We start from the raw sequence: 25,722 nt of genomic DNA, 5'->3' as shown, positions 1-25,722 counted from the left end.
CAGATTTACCATAGAGTGCCATACTGTTTGTATTTCTACATAACTGATGGAAATAAAGGCCAAGACATATTCAGTGTCTTGGAAAATTTCATGTATCCATCCCCTGACTTGTCTGAAGAAAACTGGCAATAAAGGTGATTATTTACAGGTATTATACCAAAGGGGCCCATTACTTATGCAACCATAATCTTGGCTTTTATATTTTTGATTAATTTATATCACGTTGTAGAGATTTGTTTTTGGTTTGAGTTTAATGAACATAATTTTCCAAATTTTTATATTGAGAAGCCTGATTTCCTTTTTGCATTTGAAATGCCATAAACAAATTAAAATGCGTGAAATACCAAGGGGCTGAATACTTTTGCAAGCCACTGTATCTACATGTGATTTCTTCATTGATATATAAATTTGCAATAATAATAAAAAAAAAAAACTTTCACATTGTCATTACAGGGTATTGTGTGTAGAATTTTGAGAAAAAAAAAATTCATCCATTTTTGAAAAAGGTTGTAACATAACAAAATGAAGCACTGTGAATAATTTCCGGATGTATTGTACTCCCGCATTTCTTTTTATCAAAGGGGCAGAAGACATATTGGGATTAGAAAAAAGAAGATATATATATATATGGGTTGATACACAGTTTTGAATTATGTCTATGAAGAAGTTTGTTAGAAAAAGTATGACCCAGTTTGGACCAAACATGGCATAAGTGACTTATCCCTCATTTTGTGCTAGATTTTTACAAAACATATATTTAACATTGAACTCTAGCTTTTTAAAGCTTCTGCTTTATGAGCCAGTGCTGCCACTGTGTATCAGAACGCAGTGCACAAACCTTCACACTATTTGTACTAAAGACAATTGGTAATGATAAAGTCACAAACTCACAGTGTGGTACTGCTGGTTGCAGACTTCAGCCAGGTGCATCCCGGTAACCACGCCCAGCCGAGCTGCCAGCCTATGAAGCAGCAAGCCAATGATGGTAGCTAACAGCAACACCCACAGGAGCTGATAGGACAAAAAGAAAAGCATTGTGTCTCATGTTCTTATTTTAATTTGTCAGGTTTTACTTGAAGCTGAATTCAATAATGCAGGTACAAAGGCACACAAAGAACAAAATGCAAAAATAAAAGTGTTTATTATCAAAACACAGAAAATGTCACAGAGTCCAGGTTTAAACAGGCATAGTCAAGTGACAACACAGGAGTCAGAGCAAACAGGGCAAATAAACCAGGATATTCCAGCAACACCAGTGTGATGTGGAGGAACATCAGGCTAAGTCAACTGAGGGGTAGGAAAGGACAAAGTGTAAAACCACCAGTGAACATGAGAGGGATGTAGAGAACAGCAAAACAGAGGAATAATTACAGTAACAACTGATCATGCAAACACATGACGTATTAAAACCATAACGTATCTGTTGTTGTTGTTTCAGATGAGATAATGTCTTGCTTAACATGATAATGAACCTTGGACAGGGTTCTCCCCAGACAACAGAATAATGGAACCGCGCAGTTATACTGCCACCCAGCGCTGCTATACTGTGGCATACTTGGTGGGAATCTAACTGCGTGCAAACCCATTTTTACGGGGAAATTTCACATAAACAAGACCAGCTCTTTATTTTATCCTGTTTACATCCAGATGGCAAAAACCATGACAAAAACACAAGCGTTAAACAAAGCCCGATGATCAGAGGACGATCGCTGCTTTTTTAGTTTTGTCTTGGCGGTGACCACAGCGTGTGGGGCGCTGCGATCGGTGGTCCGTCTGGGTAGGAGGCATGCGTCACGGAGGCTGACACCAGTGTACAGCAGACTCGACTGATGTTGTCAGTCACGGAATCGATCAGATCAGACGCTAACAACAAACAGGGAGGCTTTTATGAAGAAAACGGCAGAACAGAAATAAAAATTCTTCAGGTATAGAGACACACTTTCATTCTTTGAGATTTAGGTGCTAGATAGCAGCATGCATTATTTCCATTGTTCTATGTTTTAAAGGGCATGTTGCACCAAAATCATAACATTTCTGAGTGTTTCTGACAGTTTATGTAGCTTTAAGGAAATGTCCCAGCATACGCTTGAATGGAATGTAGCTGCTAACATTAAGAACAGAGCCACAGATTAATTACAAAATTTACATAAATGTGATGCTGTGTTATAATGACTCGTTTTTAAGTGATAACTGTTCATTTTGATACAGTCACAGTAAAAGGAGCAGTCGCTTTCCACTGTGAGAAAACTATGCGCATGCATGTCCATTAATGCAGCCTGTTAAGAACAGTCTACTAGAGTCTCAGTTTTGTGCACGCTTAAAACTGTTGTCACCGATATAACTGAAAAATCTAAGAAATACATCTGTGTGATCAGACAACGTGAAAAACAGTGGAGAGGGCCGCATGCACGTTGCACGAGTGTGGTGCATGATGCTCTGTTACAGAACAGACTCACATCAAGACAGACTCTTTCAAAGCAAAATAAAAATAAAGCCTACCAGCTCCACTGAGAAGAACAAAATAAAAACTGAATAGGGCACTCACCTACTTGTAGAATGAGTTCCAAGATTAAATATGTAAAATCCACTCCACCAAAGAAGCCCCCACGCAGCGATCGCCAGTCAGTGTTGTGGAGGTCCTCACAAAGTTCTGTCACGATTCTGGCACATTAGATAGAAAGTCCATTACCTCCTGAAAATAACGTATTCTGACTTTATTTCCAGTGTAAGAAATCCATCTGCGTGTCCACACAGCCTGTAAAAAATGGTGTCACGGAGACATTTCACATGCAAGGTCTAGGCAGGACTAAAATAGCATCCTGTGACACAGACAGCAGCTTCACCACATGTTAGGATCCAAAATTAAGTTAAGAGTTTCTGCCTCTTCCCAGCTGATGATGGGGCCCTGGTGGAGTGGTCTGCCGCCACCATGGATAACATCACGGTTCCGGATGGGTCATCTGCCCCCGAGTCCTACGATCTCAGTGATCCAGAGGACCAAACAGCCCCGAGGCTCGGGGGTGTTTTTGCTCTGACTGCGCCTTCTGCCTCTGAGTCAGACAGTGTCTCTTTTCCAGAGGGGCTGTCTGCCCCTGCACCTGACGACATTGGGGACCTGGAGGAGCCAGATCCAGCATCCAATGACATCAGGATCCCTGAGCAGCTGTGCTCAGAGGCATCTGTGCTCTGATGGAACCGTCCACCCCAGGATATGGTGACGTCCTGTTTCAGAGGATCCATCTGGATCGGTGCCTGAGGACGTTGGTGATCTGGTGGGCCATGCAGCCGCCCTCCTGGTACTGCTGTGGACTCCTGTGAGCCGTGTGGCCGCTTACCTGGTGTGGCTGTGGACTACCATGGTAGAGGTCTGACCATCCAACACTGTTGTGGAACCCTTTGGGCTGTCAATCTGACTCTGTCATGGCCCCTGTGGGCTGTCCATCTAACTCTGTGGTGGAACCCTGTGGGCTGTCTGGCCATGCTCCAGACTCTACAAATGTAATGTGAAGTTCTTTGTTACTGTCCAAAGTATGTCTCTTACTAGCTTTCAGACACTGACAGAACTACATTTCCATGGGCACCGCAAGCCTGCTGAAGTTCCTCTCATGCTTGTCATGCTGTGATTGGTCCATTTCAGCTGTTTTTCGTGGTGTTGCTGCATGGGTAATATTTTGTCAAAGTAATGTGTTAAGATCACACCTCATTCATTCATTTTTTTCCCCAACAGACCAAAACACACGCAATGAAAAATAATTTTTAATCAGCAAAAAAAAAAAAAAAAACACGTCAGTTGCACTTTGAGTCTGAGAGTTGTGGTAATAATGTGAGTAAATATGGGTTAACTGTGAAATTGGCGAGGGTGTGCTGTCGGCTCACCAGCCAGATGATTATTGCTCATTTGAAACTCGTTTACCATGTCTTTTATGTGCAACACAGCACATTTAACAATTTTTTAAATTAGGTCTGTCTATAGTGATACCAGCAAAGAAAAAACTCAAGGTTATTGACGCATTTGTTTGAGATGTCTGACAAAATAAATAGCAAAAATTTTTGAAACTGGGAGAAATAAGTTGTCAAATGGACATTGTCTGTGACTAGGTGTCCATGCTTCCTCCAAAAAATTGTACTTTATTTTTAGGACTTGAGCAACAAGAAGAAAAATAAACACAAAGTTCAGTTGGTCAAAAATCCCTTTCATGGAAAATGCCTCCTGAATTCATTGTGACCAGAATATTCTGTCAGGTTTTGCTTGCAGCTGAATCCAAAACTGCAAGCACAAAGGGAATAAGATGCAAAGACAAAAGGTATTTCTTCTCAAAATGCAGCAAATGTCACAAGCAGAGTCTAGCCTGAAAAGGGCAAGAGGTCAGGGACAACACAAGAGTCAAATGGAGCAGAGGGGGTGAGGAACTTAAATATTACCGGGATAACTGGCTAACTCATTTCAGGTATGGAAAAATACAGTTGTGCTCAAAAGTTTACACTCCCTGGCAGAATTTGTGATTTTTTTTTTGGGCGATTTTTCAGAGAACATGAATGTTGTTGTTGTTAATTCTCCTGCTCCCACTTGTTCGAGGTCACCGGATGCCCTTCCTGATGCAACTCCAGTTTTACCTGGAGAAACACACACGGCCCCTGGTGTTCCAAAAGAGGTCTCCCATCCAAGTACTAACCTGGCTCCACACCGCTTAGTTTCTGAAATCTGACAGGATCAGGCTCACACAGAGCAGACTGGCTGCATCCCAAAGAATATGAATGATAACACAAAAACTTTATTTCACTCATGGGTAGTGGTTGTGTGAAGCCATTAATTGTCAAACAACTGTTTACTCTTTGTAAATCATGACAACAGAAACTAACCAAATGACCCTGATCAAAAGTTGTAATGCCCTGGTAATTTTGGCCTGATAACATGCACACAAGCTGACACAAACAGGTTTGAATGGCTACAAAAGGCAACCATCCTCACCTGTGATCTGTTTTCTTGTAATCAGTGTGTGTGTCTTTCATTCAGAGCTGCACTGACGTTTCTGAGTCATAGGTAAGGAAAAGAACTGTTAAAGAAAAGGTAACTAAACTGTATGAAACAGGAAAGAGATATAAAAAGATATCCAAGGGACTGAGAATGCCAATCAGCAGTGTTCAGACTCTAATTAAGAAATGGAAAATGAGGGATTCTGTTGAAACCAAACCATGGTCATAAAGGGAACCCCAGAATGCAAGTAATCTGGACACAGAGGTGAGTTCCAACAAATAACAAGAGTTTATTGTCCAAGTATTGCTGCAAAAACAAGATTAGGGACAGGTCCAACAAAAATACATTCTTAACCCACTCAGGGTGAGGGAGACCAGGACATGAACAGGAGTGAGGAAGGAACAAACGAAAATACAATCTTCACTCTAACCATGGATGAGGAAAAAACAAGACCAAGAAGTATACAAATAGTCTAAACAGATGTACTCACAATCAGTGAAGGAAATAGCTGACACAGCATGACCAGGACACAACATAAGAACCAACACACCATGTAATGGGCCCCCAACAGCGGGGCAAACAGAGGAGGTTTAAATAAGCAGACTAATGAAACACAGATGGAATTAATTAAGCAGTGACAAAGATGTGCATTACACAACAGAAACCACAAGAGGGCAGCAAATAGATACATAACAGGCCACTGAGGAACATAACACATGACAAAAGAACCTTCAAGAAAAGACATACCAGCATAAAATGATAACTGAACAGCTATCCAATCCCAGAGGACCCAAGACAATTGGATAAACTACATACAAGAATAGTTCTCTTTACTGACGGCTTTCTCGAAACATGTCAGGGGAAAAATACATTAACATGTTCACTTCACTGAAGACTGACTTCATTTCCATCAATCATACAGAATCACAAACGGCATGGCGGTCCCTGAGAACTCCATCTGAAGAATGCGACTCTCAAAACCCGAGTGCGGTACTACTGTAAACAGTATTGTGCCACAAGGAGGCCAAAGACCAGGAGAGTGAGGAAACTTCAGGACATAACTGAGGGAAGAAATCCTAAAGCATAAACCACATCAAACTCAGAAGTAATCTCATGCACAAACAAGCGAGACAGGTAGGTGAGGACACGATCAACACACATGACAATGACACAGGACACATGACTGACACGATGACAACGTGACACCCCAGACATGCAGAGTGGGCAGAGACCACGTACACGGCACCCACACGCGAACACACAGTGCACATGAACACCACACAGACAAGCACACAACTCATAGCAAGGAGGGGGCGTACACGACACAGAGACCACCACCTGACAGACAACAGGAGACACGCCCACAAGCAGACAATGGCAGGAAGGTAAGTGCACACAAAAGGACACACGACTGACAGAGATACTGCCAGCTGACGCGGACACAAACATGATACACAAAATAGATGAAGAAGACGTAATATTTAAACAAGATTCAAATCTATACAGGACTCACAAAAAAAAAACCCTGACTCAGACAGGTCAGGTAGACCAACAAAAAGTTCAGCAACAACTGCCAGGAAAATTGTTTGGGATGTAAAGAAAAACCCACAAATAACTTTAGCTGAAATACAGAACTCTCTGGAAAAAAAAGTGGTGTGGCTGTTTCAAGATGCATAATAAGGAGGCAGTTGAAGAAAAATGGTCGAGTTTACAGAAGAAAGCCATTATTACGCAAATGCCACAAAGTATCCAGTTTACAATACGCCAAAGATGCACATTAAGGAGGCAATTGAAGAAAAATGGTCGAGTCGCCAGAAGAAAGCCATTATTACGCAAATGCCAGCTTACAATATGCCAAACAGCACAGTGCACAAAGTCATTTGGAGTGATGAGACCAAAACTGAACTTTTTAGTCACAACCATAAATGATACATTTGGAGAAGAGTCAACAAGGCCTATGATGAAAGGTACACCCTTCCTACTCTGAAGCATGGCATTGGATCGCTGATGTTTTGGGGATGTTTGAGCTGCAATTGGACAGGGAACTTTGTCAAAATTGTTGGCAGGATGAATGCAGCATGTATGTTATCAGAAAATACTGGAGGAAAATTTGCAATCATCAGCCCGGAAGCTGCGCATGGGACGTACTTGGATGTTCCAACATGACAATGATCCAAAACATAAGGTCACAATGGAATGGCCATCTCAGTCTCCTCAATATCATTGAGCCACTCTGAGGAGATCTCAAACATGCAGCTCATGCAAGACAGCCTGGGAATTTACAGGAACTGGAGGTTTTTTGCCAAGATGAATGGGCAGCTTCACCATCAGAGAAAATAAAGAGCCTCATCCACAACTACAAGAAAAGACTCCCAGCTGTCATTGATGTTAACAGGGGCAATACATGGTATTAAGAACTGGAGTATGTAAACTTTTGATCAGGGTCATTTGGATAGTTTCTGTTGTCATTATGATTTAAAAAGAGTAAATACGGTTGTTTGACAATAAATGGCTTTAACCAACCACTAAGCATGAGTGGAAAAAAGGTTTTTGTGTTATCATTCATATTCTCTGAAAAATTACCAAAAAAATTAAAAATCCTGCCAATGTATGTAAACCTTTGATCACAACTGTAAGTGAAAAAGAAAATCAAAAGGACAACGTTATACCAACAAAGGACACCAGAGGAAGGCAGAGAACAGAGACACAGGAATAATGACGGCAACAATCAATCACACACACCCATGAGACACGGAGTACAAACACACACACACACACACACACACACACACACACACACACACACACACACACACACACACACACACACACACACACACACACACACACACACACACACACACCAAAACAGAACTGAGGAAAGCAGACACTAGGAGACAGACATCAGGATTGTGACAGTTGAACATACTTCTGCCTCTTACACGTTTATTTCAATTAAAAGCAACATACTCACATGAATCCCATATCTGCATGAAGTTTGAAATGTTTGTAGCAACCAATAATGTAATAATGGCCAATAATGTAATACCTGCCAATAATGTAATAATTTTGGCCATTTTAAATGTAATAAATCCAATAACATAATAACTTGCCAACAATGTAGTAACGTTTTTGAGCCAATAAGGTAATAACATTTTGCCAATAATGTAATACGTTAATACATTATTGGCTGGTTATTTCTTTATTGGAATAGCATTAAAAATCATTTGAAATGTAATAACTGCAGCTACTAATGTAATAATACATAAATAGGACTGCATTTTTTGTAAATAAAATATTTTTGTGTGTTTTTTGTGCAGTTTGCTCTTCAAATGTAGATATTGTGGATGCCATAGTCCTCATATTCATTCATCAAGACTGTATTATGCAGCACTCTCTATCCTTAAATATGGTTGTTAGAGGCAATTTGAGAATTATTTGTTGTATAAAATCTATATTTTATAGATATTTATAATTTTTTTATTTGCTTAGATATGTACATTCAGAATTTCATGTCAGTGCCTCTGTTTGATGTTGCAGTTTACCAAATTGATTTCTTGGAAAGTATTTTTCAATAGAACATTTCTCTTTCTCCAGGGAAAACAATTCAGTTCTCACTTAAAACTCAAAACTGCATTTAAAAAACTGGAATGCCACTACAAGGCACTATATGGTACTTAACCTCAATATACAACACAGAACAAGAACACTCATTTACAAATGTAAAAAGTGTTGAGTTGAACTGAGGGAAAAACATCAACATAAAATTGGCATTACTTCTTCCAGTATATGTCCTTAACTTTGTACTGCCCAAAAGGACATCACCAAGAAGAATCCACGCTTTCATCCATCATCTGTCATTGCCAAATAACTGCTTTATTCATATGCTTAGACCACTGCTGTGTCCAGCAGCCTTGTAGAGCTTCATAATACGAATGGAACAGTCATCTTTTTTTGTCCAGTTGTAGGCTCTCATGTATAGGTTGGGATGAAATGCTGCTGACAGTTCACTGAATAAGAGTGAGACTCGACTGAATGTCCCAAGCATTGACATATCTTGCTTGAGGGAAAATTCAATGATTCTTGATAAGATCTATGAAGGTAGGTATTGAATTCCATGCTCATTGCCAGCATCCTCAACCACATCAAGCAAAGGGTTAGCTATAGACTGAACATTAGCATTAGGTAGAAACCATGGTTCAGGCAGAGACAGAAGGCCAGGTTCATCATCAGGCTTGTAAAATACCTGCAATGGTATTAAAGACAAAGTTATTCCCTTTTTCAACTCTAAACAGTGATCTGAAAAGAGTCTGTATACAACGCACAGGCCCAATGTAATTGTTAAAGTTGATATTTTGTAGTAAAGCATGTTGATGAACTCAGTAGATTAGTGTACATTGGTCACCAAGCTATTATTTTGTCATAAGGGACCACATTAACCACCTCTGACTGGGTGATCCCAAGACGTGCCCAGGCCAGTGTGGAGATATAATCTCTCCACCTACAACTCCTGGCAAAAATTATAGAATCACCGGCCTCGGAGGATGTTCATTCAGTTGTTTAATTCTGTAGAAAAAAAGCAGATCACAGACATGACACAAAACTAAAGTCATTTCAAATGGCAACTTTCTGGCTTTAAGAAACACCATAAGAAATCAGGAAAAAAAAAATTGTGGCAGTCAGTAACAGTTACTTTTTTAGACCAAGCAGAGGGAAAAAAATATGGAATCACTCAATTCTGTGGAATAAATTATGGAATCACCCTGTAAATTTTCATCCCCAAAACTAACACCTGCATCAAATCACATCTGCTCATTAGTCTGCATCTAAAAAGGAGTGATCACACCTTGGAGAGCTGTTGCACCAAGTGGACTGACATGAATCATGGCTCCAACACGAGAGATGTCAATTGAAACAAAGGAGAGGATTATCAAACTCTTAAAAGAGGGTAAATCATCACGCAGTGTTGCAAAAGATGTTGGTTGTTGACAGTCAGCTGTGTCTAAACTCTGGACCAAATACAAACAACATGGGAAGGTTGTTAAAGGCAAACATACTGGTAGACCAAGGAAGACATCAAAGCATCAAGACAGAAAACTTAAAGCAATATGTCTCAAAAATCGAAAATGCACAACAAAACAAATGAAGAACGAATGGGAGGAAACTGGAGTCAACGTCTGTGACCGAACTATAAGAAACCGCCTAAAGGAAATGGGATTTACATACAGAAAAGCTAAACGAAAGCCATCATTAACACCTAAACAGAAAAAACAAGGTTACAATGGGCTAAGGAAAAGCAATCGTGGACTGTGGATGACTGGATGAAAGTCATATTCAGTGATGAATCTCAAATCTGCATTGGGCAAGCTGATGATGCTGGAACTTTTGTTTGGTGCCGTTCCAATGAGATTTATAAAGATAACTGCCTGAAGAGAACATGTAAATTTCCACAGTCATTGATGATATGGGGCTGCATGTCAGGTAAAGGCACTGGGGAGATGGCTGTCATTACATCATCAATAAATGCACAAGTTTATGTTGATATTTTGGACACTTTTCTTAGCCCATCAATTGAAAGGATGTTTGGGGATGATGAAATCATTTTTCAAGATGATAATGCATCTTGCCATAGAGCAAAAACTGTTAAAACATTCCTTGCAAAAAGACACATAGGGTCAATGTCATGGCCTGCAAATAGTCCGGATCTTAATCCAACTGAAAATCTTTGGTGGAAGTTGAAGAAAATGGTCCATGACAAGGCTCCAACCTGCAAAGCTGATCTGGCAACAGCAATCAGAGAAAGTTGGAGCCAGATTGATGAAGAGTACTATTTGTCACTCATTAAGTCCATGCCTCAGAGACTGCATGCTGTTATAAAAGCCAGAGGTGGTGCAACAAAATACTAGTGATATGTTGGAGCGTTCTTTTGTTTTTCATGATTCCATAATTTTTTCCTCAGAATTGAGTGAGTCCATATTTTTCTCCCTCTGCCTGGTCTAAAAAAGTAACCGTTACTGACTGCCACAATTTTTTTTCCTGATTTCTTATAGTGTTTCTTAAAGCCAGAAAGTTGCCATTTGAAATGGCTTTAGTTTTGTGTCATGTCTGTGATCTGTTTTTTTTTCTACAAAATTAAACAACTGAATGAACATCCTCCGAGGCCGGTGATTCCATAATTTTTGCCAGGGGTTGTAGTCCTGGGTCTTCCCCGGGGTCTCCTCCTAAGATGGATGTGCCTGGAACACCTCCCTAGGGAGGTGCCCAGGGGACATCCTTACCAGATGCCAGAACCAGTTCAGCTGGCTCCTCTCAATGCAAAGGAGCAGCGCCTCTACTCAGAGCTCCCCACAGATGACTGAGCTTCTCACCTTATCTTGAAGGGAGACACCAGCCACCTTCCTAAGGAAGTCCATTTCGGCCACTTGTACCCGTGATCTAGTTCTTTCGGTCATGGCCCAACCCTCATGACCATAGGTGAGAGTAGGAACAAAGATTGACAGGTAGACTGAGAGCTTCGCCTTTTGGCTCATCTCCCTTTTTGTCACAACAGTACGGCAGAGCGAATGCAATACCACCCTTGCTGCACTGATTCTCCAGCTAATCTCATGCTATGTTGTCCCCTCACTCGTGAACAAGACCCCGAGGAAGTTGAACCCCTTCACTTGGGGCAACACCGCATTCCCTACCCAGAGTAGGCAATCCATCGGTTTCCTGCTGAGAACCATGGCCTCAGATTTAGAGGTGCTGATCCTCATCCCAGCCACTTCACAAGCTGCGAACCGATCCAGTGAGTGTTGGAGGTCACAGGGTGATGAAGCCAACAGGACCACAGCATCTGCAAAAAAGCAGTGATGAGACCCTGAGCCCACCAAACTGGAAGCCCTTCTCCTCCGACTACGCCTCAATATCCTGTCCATGAATATCACAAACAGGATTGGTGACAAGGCGCAGCCCTGGCGGAGGCCAACCCCCAACGGAAACGAGTCCGACTTACTGCCAAGCACCTGAACACAGCTCTCGCTTTGTGAGTACAGAGATTGGATGGCCCTGAGAAGGGACCCCCTCACTCCATACTCCCGCAGCACCTCCCACAGTGTCTCCCAGAGTACCCCATCATACACCTTCTCCAAGTCCACAAAACACATGTAGACAGGGTGGGCATACTCCCAGGCCCCCTCCAGGATCCTTGTGAGAGTGAAGAGCTGGTCGGTTGTTCCACGACCAGGACGGAACCCGCATTGTTCCTCTTCAATCAGAGGTTCTACTATCGGCTGAACCCTCCTTTCCAGCACCCTGGAGTAGACTTTACCAGGGAGGCTGAGTAGTGTGATGTCCCTGTAATTGGCACACACTCTCTGGTCCCCTTTTTTTTCAATATGGGTACCACCACTTCAGTTTGCCACTCCTTAGACACTGTCCCACACATCAACGCAATGTTGAAGAGACATGTCATCCAAGACAGTCTCTCCACACCCAGACCCTTTAACATTTCTTGACGGATCTCATCAACCCCCGGGGCCTTGCCACTGTGGAGTTGTTAGACTACCTCAGTGACTTCCACCAGGGAAATTGATGATAATCCTCCTTCAGCTTCCACCTCTGCCCCTACTATAGAGGGTGCTTCAGTCTGATGCAGATGTTCCTCAAAGTGTTCCTTCCAGCGGCGGATTACATCCTCAGTTTAGGTCAACAGAGTCCCATCCTTACTGTAGACAGCTTGGATGGTTTCCCATTTTCCCCTCTTGAGGTGCCTCACGGTCCGCCAGAAGCACCTTGGTGCAGGTCGAAAGTCCTTCTCCATGGTTGCTCCAAACTCCTCCCACACCTGCTGATTTGCCTCCCCCACAGCAGAGGATGCTGCCCTTCGGGCCTGTCGGTACCTTGCAACTGCATCCAGAGTCCTCCGAGATAACATATCTCCGGGAACCATCACCTTATCGTGGTGGAGAGGTTTGTGTGCCCCTATGAACCTGAGAGCTGTGTTGTCTGGAGCCTTTGTGCTCCTGGTAGGCTCTTCCATGGCAAATTGGTCTCAGGTGGGAGGCCAGACTAAGAATGGTTCACAAGACACCATGACAGTACGAGACAGAGGAAAAGTGACCCAGCCCAGGGGGAGACCGGAGCCCCCGTCTGGAGCCAGGCTTGGATGAAGGGCCTGTCAGTGAGCGCCTGGTGGCTGTGCTTGCCACAGAGCCCAGTCAGGGACAGCCCAAAAAGGCAACATGGACCTTCCCTCTCCACCCTGTGGGTTCACCACCCGCAGGGAGAACCGCTGCTGTCGGGTGCGGTGTCCCATGGGTGGCAGTGAAAGTTGAGCGCCTCGGCGGACCAGACCCGGGCGGCAGGGGCTAGCTCTGGGGGTGTGGAACTTCACCTCGCTGTGGGGGAAGGAGCCAGAGATTGTGCGGGAGGTGGAGCGATACCAGTTAAATCTGGTGGGCCTCACCTCCACGCATAGCCTCTGCTCCGGAACCACTCTCCTTGATAGGGGTTGGACCTTATTCTTCTCTGGAGGTGCCCAGGTTGTGAGGCGTTGGGTGGGTGTGGGGATACTTGCGAGTCCCCTGCTGAACGCCGCTACGTTTGAGTTTACCCCAGTAGGTGAGAGGGCCACCTCCCTGCGCCATTGGGTAGAGGAAACTCTGACCGTTGTTTGTGCATATGCACTGAACAGCAGCTTGGAATATTCGGCCTTCTTGGAGTCCCTGAATGGAGTCCTTTAATGGGCTCCAGTGGAGGACTTCATTTCTGCTCTGGGACTTCAATGCACATGTGGGCAATGACAGAGACACCTGGAGAGGCGTGATTGGGAGGAACAGCCTCCCCGATCTAAAATTGAATGGTCACTTGTTATTGCACGTCTGTGCTAGTCATGGACTGTCCATAACAAACACGTTTGAACATAAGGATGCTCATAAGTGTACATGATACATGAGCACATTAGGCCGAAGATAAATTTTGTGATTGTATCATCTAATCTGAGGCTGCATGTTCTGGACACTCAGGTGATGAGAGGGGCAGAGCTGTCAACTGATCACCATCTGGTGGTGAGTTGGATCAGAGGGTGGGGGAGGAATTTGGACAGACCTGGTAAGTCCAAATGGATAGTGCAGGTGAACTAGGAACGTCTTGAGGAGCCCACTGCCCGACAGATCTTCAACTCAAACCTCCGGTGGAGCTTTTCTAACAACCCTGTGGAGGTTGGGGCATTGAACCAGAATGGGCTATGTTCAAAGCTTCCATTGCTGAAGGTGCAGTGGTGAGCTGTGGCCTGAAGGTAACCGTAGTGAACTGGTTAATTACTTACCTTTCCACATGTTTGAAGTATGGACATTTGCAGACAATTAAGGTATGTCTAATCAGTCTAGTCAGTCACATGGCTTTGCTAGCTTGACATGAATTAGCTACTCCATTGCCATGTGATGGTGACATGTGAGTGCTGCAGAAAACATTTCCCTTTGTGCATGTGACATTTCTACATTGTTTCTGCACAGAAAATAAAACCCAATCAATATAATCAAGTCCTTTCAGCTGCTCCTTTGTTTTGCACTCGGGGTTGCCACAGCAAATCCGAGGTGGACCTGCATGTTGAATTGGCAGAAGTTTTACGCTGGATGCCCTTCCTGACAAAACTCCACATTACATGGAGAAATGTGGCAGGGTTGAGATTTGCACCAGGAACCTTCTGCACTGAAACCATTTGCATTAACCACTTGGCCACCACCCCTGCGCCAAACAAAACATGATACTATTATATAGATATTATTACCTCATTACCTCCAGTTGTTACATTTTCATCTAACACCAAGCAAACACACTAAGAAAATTATCAAAATTCTAAATATAGATTTTGTACAACAAATAATTCTCAAATTCTCTTACAACATACCTAGAGAGAAAGAGAGCTGCATAATACATACCTTTGATGAATGAATATTACGACTATGCCATCCACTATATCTATTTTTGATGAGCAAACTACAAAAAAAAAAAAAATTATTTCCAAGAAATCCAGTCGTATTTATGTATTACTACATTACTGGTTGCAGTTATTACATTTCAAATAATTTTTTTAATCCTGTGTCAATAACATAATAACCAGCCTATAACGTAATAGCTTATTACATTATTGGCAAAATGTTATTACCATATTGGCTGAAAAACTTCATTACATTATTGGCAAGTTATTAGGTTATTGGCTTTATTACATTTAAAATGGCCAAAATTATTACGTTATTGGCAAGTATTACATTATTGGTCATTATTACATTATCACATTATCGGTTGCTACAGTGTTCTTTGTCAGGCAGTGTCACTATGTAACCACGTAGTCACCTTCCCTTTCCACACATTTAATGCTAACGCTGGGTAAGTATTTGCAACCCATTGGTGAAGAAATTGGGTATTTTCTCTTGGCACCAGCGATGCACAACTTGCACCTCTGCATCATTAGTGTAACAGTCGAAGGGCGCAACATGCAGTGTACAGTGGGTGTGGTAAGATTTGAGGTGCTGCAAAGCACCCTGTTTTTTTTTTTTACTCCTTTGTGGACAAGTACATTCATAACGAAGAATTGTATTTTTTCCAGGACGAACCCGCATCAAACGTGCGTGCAGCTTTTGCAGATTGTCCACATATCAGCTGGAGTTGACAGTGTTGCCATGTTCCAAAAATTCTTTGAGGACTATGCCATCACGCCCACACTTGGTGCTGTGCATCTGTGATTGTTATGGGGCGCCCCCTACAGGCCCTGTCATGCAGAGCCCTCATGGCTGCATTTTCACCCTTCACACTCCTTGTCCACCTCCTGACTGTACTGACATCCACACAGAGGTTGCCATTGACTACACTTGTTCGTTGATGAATGTTCACGGGTGCAGAGCCCTCCACCATGAGGAATTCAATAACATCACAGTGTTTCAAATGCATGTCCATGTACGTCGCCATATTTTATCGACCACTGTGCACTTGTGTTACGGGCCGGCAAAGGTGATTTTGTGCATATCTGAAATTACAGGCAAATGCTGACATCCACACAGATTAAACTTGATATTGGGACAGATGTTTAAGAGTTTCTGGGATTTTGGTCATTTTGTCCTAATACAATTTGCATGGCATTTACCCATTCACTCAGTTTAAACACACTGATAATAGGACACAATTCTCCAGACTTAATTTTCATTCATTCATTCATTTTCTCATGCTAATCTGGGTCGGGGTCCTAGTAGACTTAATCTGACTATTTTAAATGAAAGAAATAAAGAAATGATCTGCTCACCACTTCCAGATGATGATGATAAATGATTTCTCACACTTGCCTTCAATGATTCATACCATGTGATTGTACAAACACGTAAGGGCTTCGGTCTCATTTGCACAATTCTCTGTGAATACTGGCTCCACCTATCATTCACATCCAGTGAAGTCCATGCAGGTGTTGAAATCAAGAATGCCTCTTTTCCAGACAAAGTACATCTGTGGTAATTTTTAAACTGCAAATTAGTAACACTAAACTCAACCATGAGGAAAGTATTCACACAATCGCACAGTGAAACAACAGCAGGAGACATTGTGCTGCTCAGCACTGGATGCAAGGACACAGATAATGGGAAACGAAAGTAAAGTAGGATTTGGTGGTGTGTTCCTTTTCTCAGGCTATCAGGGTGATCAGATTAACTGGAAAAGCTCCCATTAAGCTCACGGCGTTGCTTTGCGCCATGCGGCTCCACCGCGATGCACGGAACTCCTCCACACGTCTGTCTCAATGTGCCGAAAAAGTGCTGATGTCCATGTCTTTTCACAATTCCTGTGCTAGTCAGACGACATACCAGATCAAGACAGCGTCCAGTTTAGAAATGAACGGCACATTCAACTGTTACAGGAGTTTTTGTCATGGAAAGAGGAGCGGAAGAATTCCGTGCGTTGCGGTGGAGCTGCATGGCGCAAAGCAACGCCGTGATGAAGCCTCACAGGACATGTTCTGGCATGTCCAGCTCATGCACAATTTCTCGGTTAGTCACACAACTGAAAACCCACCGACAGCCGTCTGAAAGCCATCTCAAAGCCGTCCTGTGAGACCAACACGGAGGTGGCTTTGTCCCGCGCCATGAACGGCACGGTGGTGCATCCGTCCGCTTTTCTTTCCATGAAAAAAACTCCTTTAACAGTGGAATGTGCCAAAAAAGTGCTGATGTCCACGCCTTCTTCCTTTTTTTGTGGAAGTCAGACGATGTCCCGGATCAACAAAGCCTTCACGTTGGAAATGATCTGGTTGATTCAGCCTGTCGATCGGCGCTGGGAGCACAGTGCGCTCTCAGCAGTTGTGGGCCGTCCTTAAAGCGGCAGTAACACTCCTTAATCTGTGTAATCCCCACAAAATCGTCCCTGAAAGCCATATTAATTTTCCGAATGGTGTCCACCTGGAGGTCTCTCACAGTTTCTGGAAAAAAATTGATGCAGCAAAGCTCCAAATCGTTCAGACATTTATTCACAATAAAAATCCGAGGAGAGGGGTGGACCACTGCTCACACAAAGCCTGCTCACAGGCGAATGACGCAACCGACAGGCGTGAAAAAACTCACGCATGCGCACGAAGGTTCAAGCTTGGCTGATGCAATCACACGTGATTCAAATCTATATGGTTTTTGCGAAAAATAAAAAGGTCAGATACTTTTTGGACAGACCTCGTATGTGTGTGTTAATGTTCAAAACTTCAGAAGTAGTGCATTATTTTAAAATTAAAAGATATGTGTTATATTTTAACTTTGTAAAAATGACAGAGTTGAGATTAATGTAGATAAACTATTCAGATTAATTTGGTTTATAAATCAAAACCATAAGTCAAACCTGCTTTGCTTTTCATGACCTCTGCCACACGTCTGCGGCACTGTATGTTGAATGTAAATGACTTTTTTTCTGTAGCAGCCTGGCAGCCAGGCTCCTTCTGCTGGGGTAGGGTTGAGCTCAGCTCCTCACATCTGCCTGACTGCTGCAAAACAGGTAGCAGACAGAAACCAACATGTATGATTTCAGGGTTTACAAATGTTGTTGACCATTACTAAGGCCTGGTTCACACGGCAGGATAATTAGGCCGATATCGGACCCGATCTTCCCCTTCCGACAATCTTAAGGATGTCCTGACAATCATGATGATGTTAAAGATAATCTTATCAGATATTCCTGCTGTGTGTGGTGTGTTCAGAGCACTCTGATCTACTCGGAAGGGCGTCAGGAGTGCTCCGATCGCAAATCGGGGATATTCAACATTTTGGATTGTTTTGGCCCGATATTGGAGTGTGTGTTGTGTCCTCCAACCAAAACGAGCATGCAGCCTGCTGAATGTGACGTGCAGCCAATCAGAAAGCAAGGTGACAGACGCACGGAGCGGAAAATTTTGGAAAACTAAAGATAATTTTAAAATCCTGTCGTGTGAACCAGGCTTAACTATGCCAGCAAAAAATGTTAGCAGACGAAGTTAGCAGAACAAAATTGAGCGGAAGCTAATTGGTCCACTAATGGTTTTTGAAGTTAGCTGAAAAGCTAATCCACTAACAAAAAAGTTAGCTTCGCTAATTAGCGGTTAGCCGATTAGCAGAACTGTGCTCACCACTGTTTAGTGTGCACTGAGACCATATCAGTCAGTGCCAGTGGGCACCTGTGTGGAGTGTGAAGTCTGAGGTCATGGTACTCTGCTGGAAATGCTGGATTATTCCTAACAGCTAAGTGACCTCTCGATAAAATAAAGAGTTTAGATATGTTGATGTCACTTTTAGATACTGAAGATTTAGTGGCGCATGTGAGTGACAGGTGGTTGGAGAGCCGGCTGTGATAGTTTGGATGTCTGATAAACATTCCTCTTGAACAAATCCCTTTGGATATATCATGGGTAAAGCCCTCAGTGAACTCAGCAACTACTGGATGAATGACATGTACCAAAGATGGAAATGTCTTGGGATCCCCTCAGGTGGAGCTTGAAGACAGAACTGGTATGAGGGACATCTCAGTGACCCAACATAGGCTGGCCAGAATACACAGTGGAAAATGGATAGGCAAAAAAGCGGATTTAATGTGAACAAATTTTAATGTGACAATGGTAGATAATAAGGAAAAGCTATTACTTGCACAGACACACACACACACACACACACACACACACACACACAGGCAGGTCTATAAGTATTTGGACAGTGACAATTTTTGTAATTTTGTGGTAAATCTATCTGGAATAGGCAGTTCTTAAAAACTGAGTAACCATACAAAATGGAGACTAGTGCCACCAAGACAACCATGAGAACTGTGAAGGAGCCACAGCTTTCTGTGGCTGTAATTGGAGAAACTGTGTACATTACAAATTTTGTCTGTTTCATTTCCAGTTGTGCAGCTTCATGATCACTGATAGTCTCATGCCTATATTTGACCTTTTTTCTTGTATTAAAACGTTTCTTTGTTCCAATCGACCATTAACCAAGTTCTTGGTGAATAAACTCAGTGGACTATCCTCTTGCAACATGGCCACAGGTCAAAGTCAAGTCATAGGTTCTCATCTAAAATACATTAGCGACCATACCTCAGGAGCTTGATGACATACTGAAACAGTTTCTGCACAGACGTCTGCTCTCTTGGGCAAACAAATGTATCAGATTTCTGATGTCAGTGATGACATGAAGCCAAGTTGTATGTCAAAGAATGAACATCCAAACAAACACAATCCCACGCAACTTAGACTTCTCACACGTGTGCTTCACACACGTTACGTCATGATAATATTGATCTGATACTAGACTATTCATACAGAAGTATTCTTCATGTTTAATATCACATTAAACTGATCCAACTGCTGCATCATTATACACTCAACAAAAATATAAACGCAACACTTTTGGTTTTGCTCCCATTTTGTATGAGATGAACTCAAAGATCTAAAACTTTTTCCACATACACAATATCACCATTTCCCTCAAATATTGTTCACAAACCAGTCTAAATCTGTGATAGTGAGCACTTCTCCTTCGCTGAGATAATCCATCCCACCTCACAGGTGTACCATATCAAGATGCTGATTAGACACCATGATTAGTGCACAGGTGTGCCTTAGACTGCCCACAATAAAAGGCCACTCTGAAAGGTGCAGTTTTATCACACAGCACAATGCCACAGATGTCGCAAGATTTGAGGGAGCGTGCAATTGGCATGCTGACAGCAGGAATGTCAACCAGAGCTGTTGCTCGTGTATTGAATGTTCATTTCTCTACCATAAGCCGTCTCCAAAGGCGTTTCAGAGAATTTGGCAGTACATCCAACCAGCCTCACAACTGCAGACCACGTGTAACCACACCAGCCCAGGACCTCCACATCCAGCATGTTCACCTCCAAGATCATCTGAGACCAGCCACTCGGACAGCTGCTGAAACAATCGGTTTGCATAACCAAAGAATTTCTGCACAAACTGTCAAAAACCGTCTCAGGGAAGCTCATCTGCATGCTCGTCGTCCTCATCGGGGTCTCGACCTGACTCCAGTTCGTCGTCGTAACCGACTTGAGTGGGCAAATGCTCACATTTGCTGGCATTTGGCACGTTGGAGAGGTGTTCTCTTCACAGATTAATCCTGGTTCACACTGTCCAGGGCAGATGGCAGACAGCGTGTGTGGCGTCGTGTGGGTGAGCGGTTTTCTGATGTCAGTGTTGTGGATAGAGTGGCCCATGGTGGCGGTGGGGTTATGGTTACGGCAGGCGTCTGTTATGGACGAAGAACACAGGTGCATTTTATTGATGGCATTTTGAATGATACCGTGACGAGATCCTGAGGCCCATTGTTGTGCCAACATCCAAGAACATCACCTCATGTTGCAGCAGGATAATGCACGGCCCCATGTTGCAAGGATCTGTACACAATTCTTGGAAGCTGAAAATGTCCCAGTTCTTGCATGGCCGGCATACTCACCGGACATGTCACCCATTGAGCATGTTTGAGATGCTCTGGACCGGCGTATACAACAGCGTGTACCAGTTCCTGCCAATATCCAGCAACTTCGCACAGCCATTGAAGAGGAGTGGACCAACATTCCACAGGCCACAATTGACAACCTGATCAACTCTATGCGAAGGAGATGTGTTGCACTGCATAAGGCAAATGGTGGTCACACCAGATACTGACTGGTATCCCCCCCCCCAATAAAACAACACTGCACCTTTCAGAGTGGCCTTTTATTGTGGACAGTCTAAGGCACACCTGTGCACTAATCATGGTGTCTAATCAGCGTCTTGGTATGGCACACCTGTGAGGTGGGATGGATTATCTCAGCAAAGGAGAAGTGCTCACTATCACAGATTTAGACTGGTTTGTGAACAATATTTGAGGGAAATGGTGATAGTGTATGTGGAAAATTTTTAGATCTTTGAGTTCATCTCATACAAAATGGGAGCAAAACCAAAAGTGTTGCGTTTATATTTTTGTTGAGTGTAGCTGGTGGTGGTGAGGGACGGCAATCACCTGAATGCCTTGCTAGCAGTAGAATGTGTTACCTTGAAGTCAGCTTTAGCACCAGATTGCAGGTCTGACTCAATGTTTCCAGGGTCCAGGTAGGCTATGCTCATCAGAAACCCTGGGCCAGTGAAGGCCCACAGCTTAAGGAAACTGAATCCCATCTACAGGAGGGGGAGGCAGGAAAACACTCATCATATACTGTGCTACATGATCATATGACCAAGTTTTTATTAGAAAATCTATTAACAGCCACAAAAAAATTAACCCAAATTACATCACAAAATGCATCAGAATATTGGTTTCACAACACAATATTTTCACACAATGTACACTGAAAAAACAGCCAACTTAATACTTTGTTTCAGCTGGTAACACCTAAATTAATTAAGTTCTATGAAATTAAGTTAGTAACTTACTAACTTAACACTTAATTCTTAATTTTTCAAAGACCTTAATTCAATCAAGTGTTGCCACCTGAAACAATTCAGTTAAGATGTTTCAACAATTGTCTTTTTTCGGTGTATAAAATACTTAAAATGTAAGGACCAAAGAAATGAAAGGCATCAGAGCGCTGATACAAATTGCACATTGTGAAGACACATGAGTTCCTTTTATGACTTCCTTGTCATTTCATCATGACACCACTAATACCAATCAATCACAAATATTTTGTTGATCAAAATAAACTAGATCATCTTTCTAACCCTACTGGTCGTGTAGACTAAAACTGAGCATCAAGATTTCTGGACGTGTCAATGTTTTGACTTTCTGCATCAGACTTGATTTATTCAGAAAACCAAAATTTCAGTGTCATACTGAGTTCGGTGCATATACAACACTGTGCAAAATATTTTGGCCTCATTTTTAAATAATGAATAAAATAATAAACACACACGCACATACATACACACACGCATATAAGTGCTAAGCATTAAAGACAAAAGATGTGATGTGATTACCCATTATCTTTAAAAAGGATTTATTTTCAGTAAACTATCCCAATGTTTTACAACAACACTATATGGATCAATTAATTATTCACTGTTTGTAGTCCAGGTGGAATCATACATTGGGCTGAAAACTTACAACATAATCAAGTTTTTCTTAATCTCAAAAGACGTATTCTTTTATTTTAATATCCTACGTTAATCCATCCTCCCATCAGTCACCGGGCGAGAGCTGGGGTACACCCTGAACAAGGTGCCAATCTGACACAGGGCCGACACATGTAGACAGACACATTCACACACAGCTACGGTCAATATAAAGTCACCAGTTCACCTAACCTGCATGCGTTTATGGAGGAAGCTGGGGCACTCAGAGGGAACCAATGTGAACATGGGCAGAACATGCAAACTCCACACAGAAAGGACCAGGACAGAAGCGAACTCGAGACCTTCTCACTGTGAGGCAACAGTGCTCACCACTAACCACCAAGCCACTGTGTTGTGCAGTAATATTAATATACTGTACACATAAAAAGATAGATTTCTCTGTAACATTTGATTTCTTTTACAATCAACATTTGGAGGCTGCACAATGGCTTAATGGTTACTACTTTGCCTCACAGCAAGAAGGTTGTGGGATCGCTTCCCACTTGGTCCTTTCTGTGTGGAGTTTGCATGTCCTCCCCACGTTCACATGGGTTCCCTCTGGGGGCTCTGGCTCCCTCTACAAGGACATGCAGGTTAGATGAACTGGTGGCTTTATATTGACCACAGTGGTGTGTGTGTGTGTGTTTGTCTGTCTATGTGCAGCCCTGCGATAGACTGGGATCCTGTCCAGGGTACACTCTGCCTCACACCCTATGACTGCTGTGATAGGCTCCAGTCCCCCCTGACCCTTGATTGTTCTAAGTGGGTGTATAAAATGAGTGAATCAACATTTGGAAATTCCAATTTATTTATTTATTTATTCATTTTGTTGTTGTTGTTTTACTGACATGGTAATGAGAAAAACAAACGGGTTTGCACAGTACTACTACAAACATGGCAGTCATACTTTCAAACAATACCTTACTGTTGTCCTCTGGAACAGGAACTTTTTCATCAAAGTAAGTATTTCAAACCGGTTCCTTCTGTTGTTGCTGGAAAACTGAGGGTGTGTGGGTGTGTGTGGTCTGGATCACAGCTCCCTCTGCAGACACATCTGCCCCTGAAAGATGAAGCAGACAAGTGTGCTCACAGTGACGAGAGACTACAAAAACTAGAAGATTACATCTAATCTCACAGTGGTAATTAGTAGGATCACAAAACAATCCACAGTCCCTGGGAATTACACAAGAAAGCAGCAAAATACACATAACAACTTCATACTGTTGATCTAAGAAAATCTACAACCCCAATTCCAGTGAAGTTGGGACATTGTGTAAAATGTAAATAAAAACAGAATACAATGATTTGCAAATCCTCTTCAACCTATATTCAATTGAATACACCACAAAGACAAGATATTTAATGTTCAAACTGATAAACTTTATTGTTTTTGTGCAAATATTTGCTCATTTTCAAATGGATTCCTGCAACACATTGCAAAAAGCTGGGACAGTGGTATGTTTACCACTGTGTTACATCACTTTTCCTTCAAACAACACTCAATAAGTGTTTGGGAACTGAGGACATTGTTGAATTGTTCAATTCATAATTGTTGAAGCTTTGTAGGTGGAATTTTTTCCCATTCTTGCTTGATGTACGACTTCAGTTGTTCAACAGTCCAGGGTCTCCGTTGTCGTATTTTACACTTCATAATGCGCCACACATTTTCAATGGGCGACAGGTCTGGACTACAGGCAGGCCAGTCTTGTACCCGCACTCTTTTATTACGAAGCCACACTGTTGTAACACGTGCAGAATGTGGCTTGGCATTGTCTGGTAGCATGTGTTGCTCCAAAACCTGGATGTACGAGGGTAGGCTGAAAAGTTCTAAGGCTGACTATGATGCAGTTGTCGAATTGAACAAATTCAGGGTTATTTGTCTACATAGTCTCCCTGAAACTCCACACACTTCTTCCAGCGGTGCTTGAGTGTTTCAATTCCCTTGGCATAGAAGCTTTCATCTTGAGAGTCAAAATAGTCCTCAACGGCAGCCATCACCTCATCATTGCTCCGATAGTGCTTCCCAGCTAAGTTTTTTTTCAGGTTTGGGAACAGATGAAAGTCCGAGGGTGCCAAGTCAGGGGAGAATGGTGGGTGATCTACCAGTTCGAATCCACACTCATGGATAGTGGCCATGGCCACAGTTGACTTGTGAGCTGGGGCATTGTCTTGATGGAACAGCACCCCTTTCGTCAGCTTTCCTGGTCGCTTCTTTTTGATAGCCTCATGCAACTGTCTCAGTAGGTTAGAATAGTACTGTCCGTTTATGGTTTGTCCCTTTTCAAGATAGTCCACGAACACAATGCCCTTGGCATCCCAGAAAACTGAAACCATGACCTTCCCCGCAGACGAAACGACCTTGGCCTTCTTTGGAGGTGGTGACCTTGGGTGTTTCCACTGCATTGATTGTTTTTTTATCTCTGGTTCAAAGTGGTGAACCCAACACTCATCCTGGGTAAGAAAACGTTCCATGTAATTGGCTGGATCCTCTTCAAATTGTGCCAAGTTTGCCTTCGACATGACTAGCCTGGTGCCTTTCTGATCAGGCGTCAGAAGACGTGGCACCCACCGAGCTGACACCTTTGACATTCGAAGTTCTTCATGCAGAATGTGTTCAATTCTCACACGGGATATTCCCACAGCATCTGCTAGCTGATTAATCGATGATCGTCTGTCGTCCATCACCATTTCATGAACAAGGTCAATGTTTTTCTGGGTTGTGGCTGTTGCAGGCCGCCCAGACCTTGGGTCGTCTTCAAGGTTCTCTCTGCCCCTCTTAAATTCAGCTGCCCACTTCTGCACTGTAGATATGGAGGGAGCCTTCATCCCCTAATGTAGCAACCATATCCGCATGAATGTCCTTGGGCTTTAACCCCTTCTTATGCAGGTACTTAATCACATCGCGATGCCAGATTTTGTCCATTTTTGCCGTTTCCCTCTACCACGAACATTCAAACTTGGCTATGAACCACAAACTACCTCACAACCTGGAATAAAATAACACAGTTAGTCATCAGAAGAGTTGAACTCAATGCATGCCAAGTTTTATTGAAATGGCATTTCGCCTTCTTGGTGAGCCTTAGAACTTTTCAGCCTACCCTCGTACCTTTCAGCATTGACAGTGCCATCACAGATGTGTAAGCTGCCCATGCCATGGGCACTAACACAC

At 42.8% G+C, this 25,722-nt stretch overlaps 1 pseudogene; it reads right to left on the bottom strand.

Moving 5' to 3' along the window:
* LOC117511443 overlaps positions 1-25,722 on the bottom strand; it is a 121,903-nt pseudogene that overhangs the window by 66,403 nt on the left and 29,778 nt on the right.

This window comes from Thalassophryne amazonica, chromosome 6 (assembly GCF_902500255.1).
Source record: "Thalassophryne amazonica chromosome 6, fThaAma1.1, whole genome shotgun sequence".
NCBI lineage: Eukaryota > Metazoa > Chordata > Actinopteri > Batrachoidiformes > Batrachoididae > Thalassophryne > Thalassophryne amazonica.
Note: the sequence above shows the minus strand (reverse complement) of the source record. Positions and strands in the feature narration are given on the sequence as shown.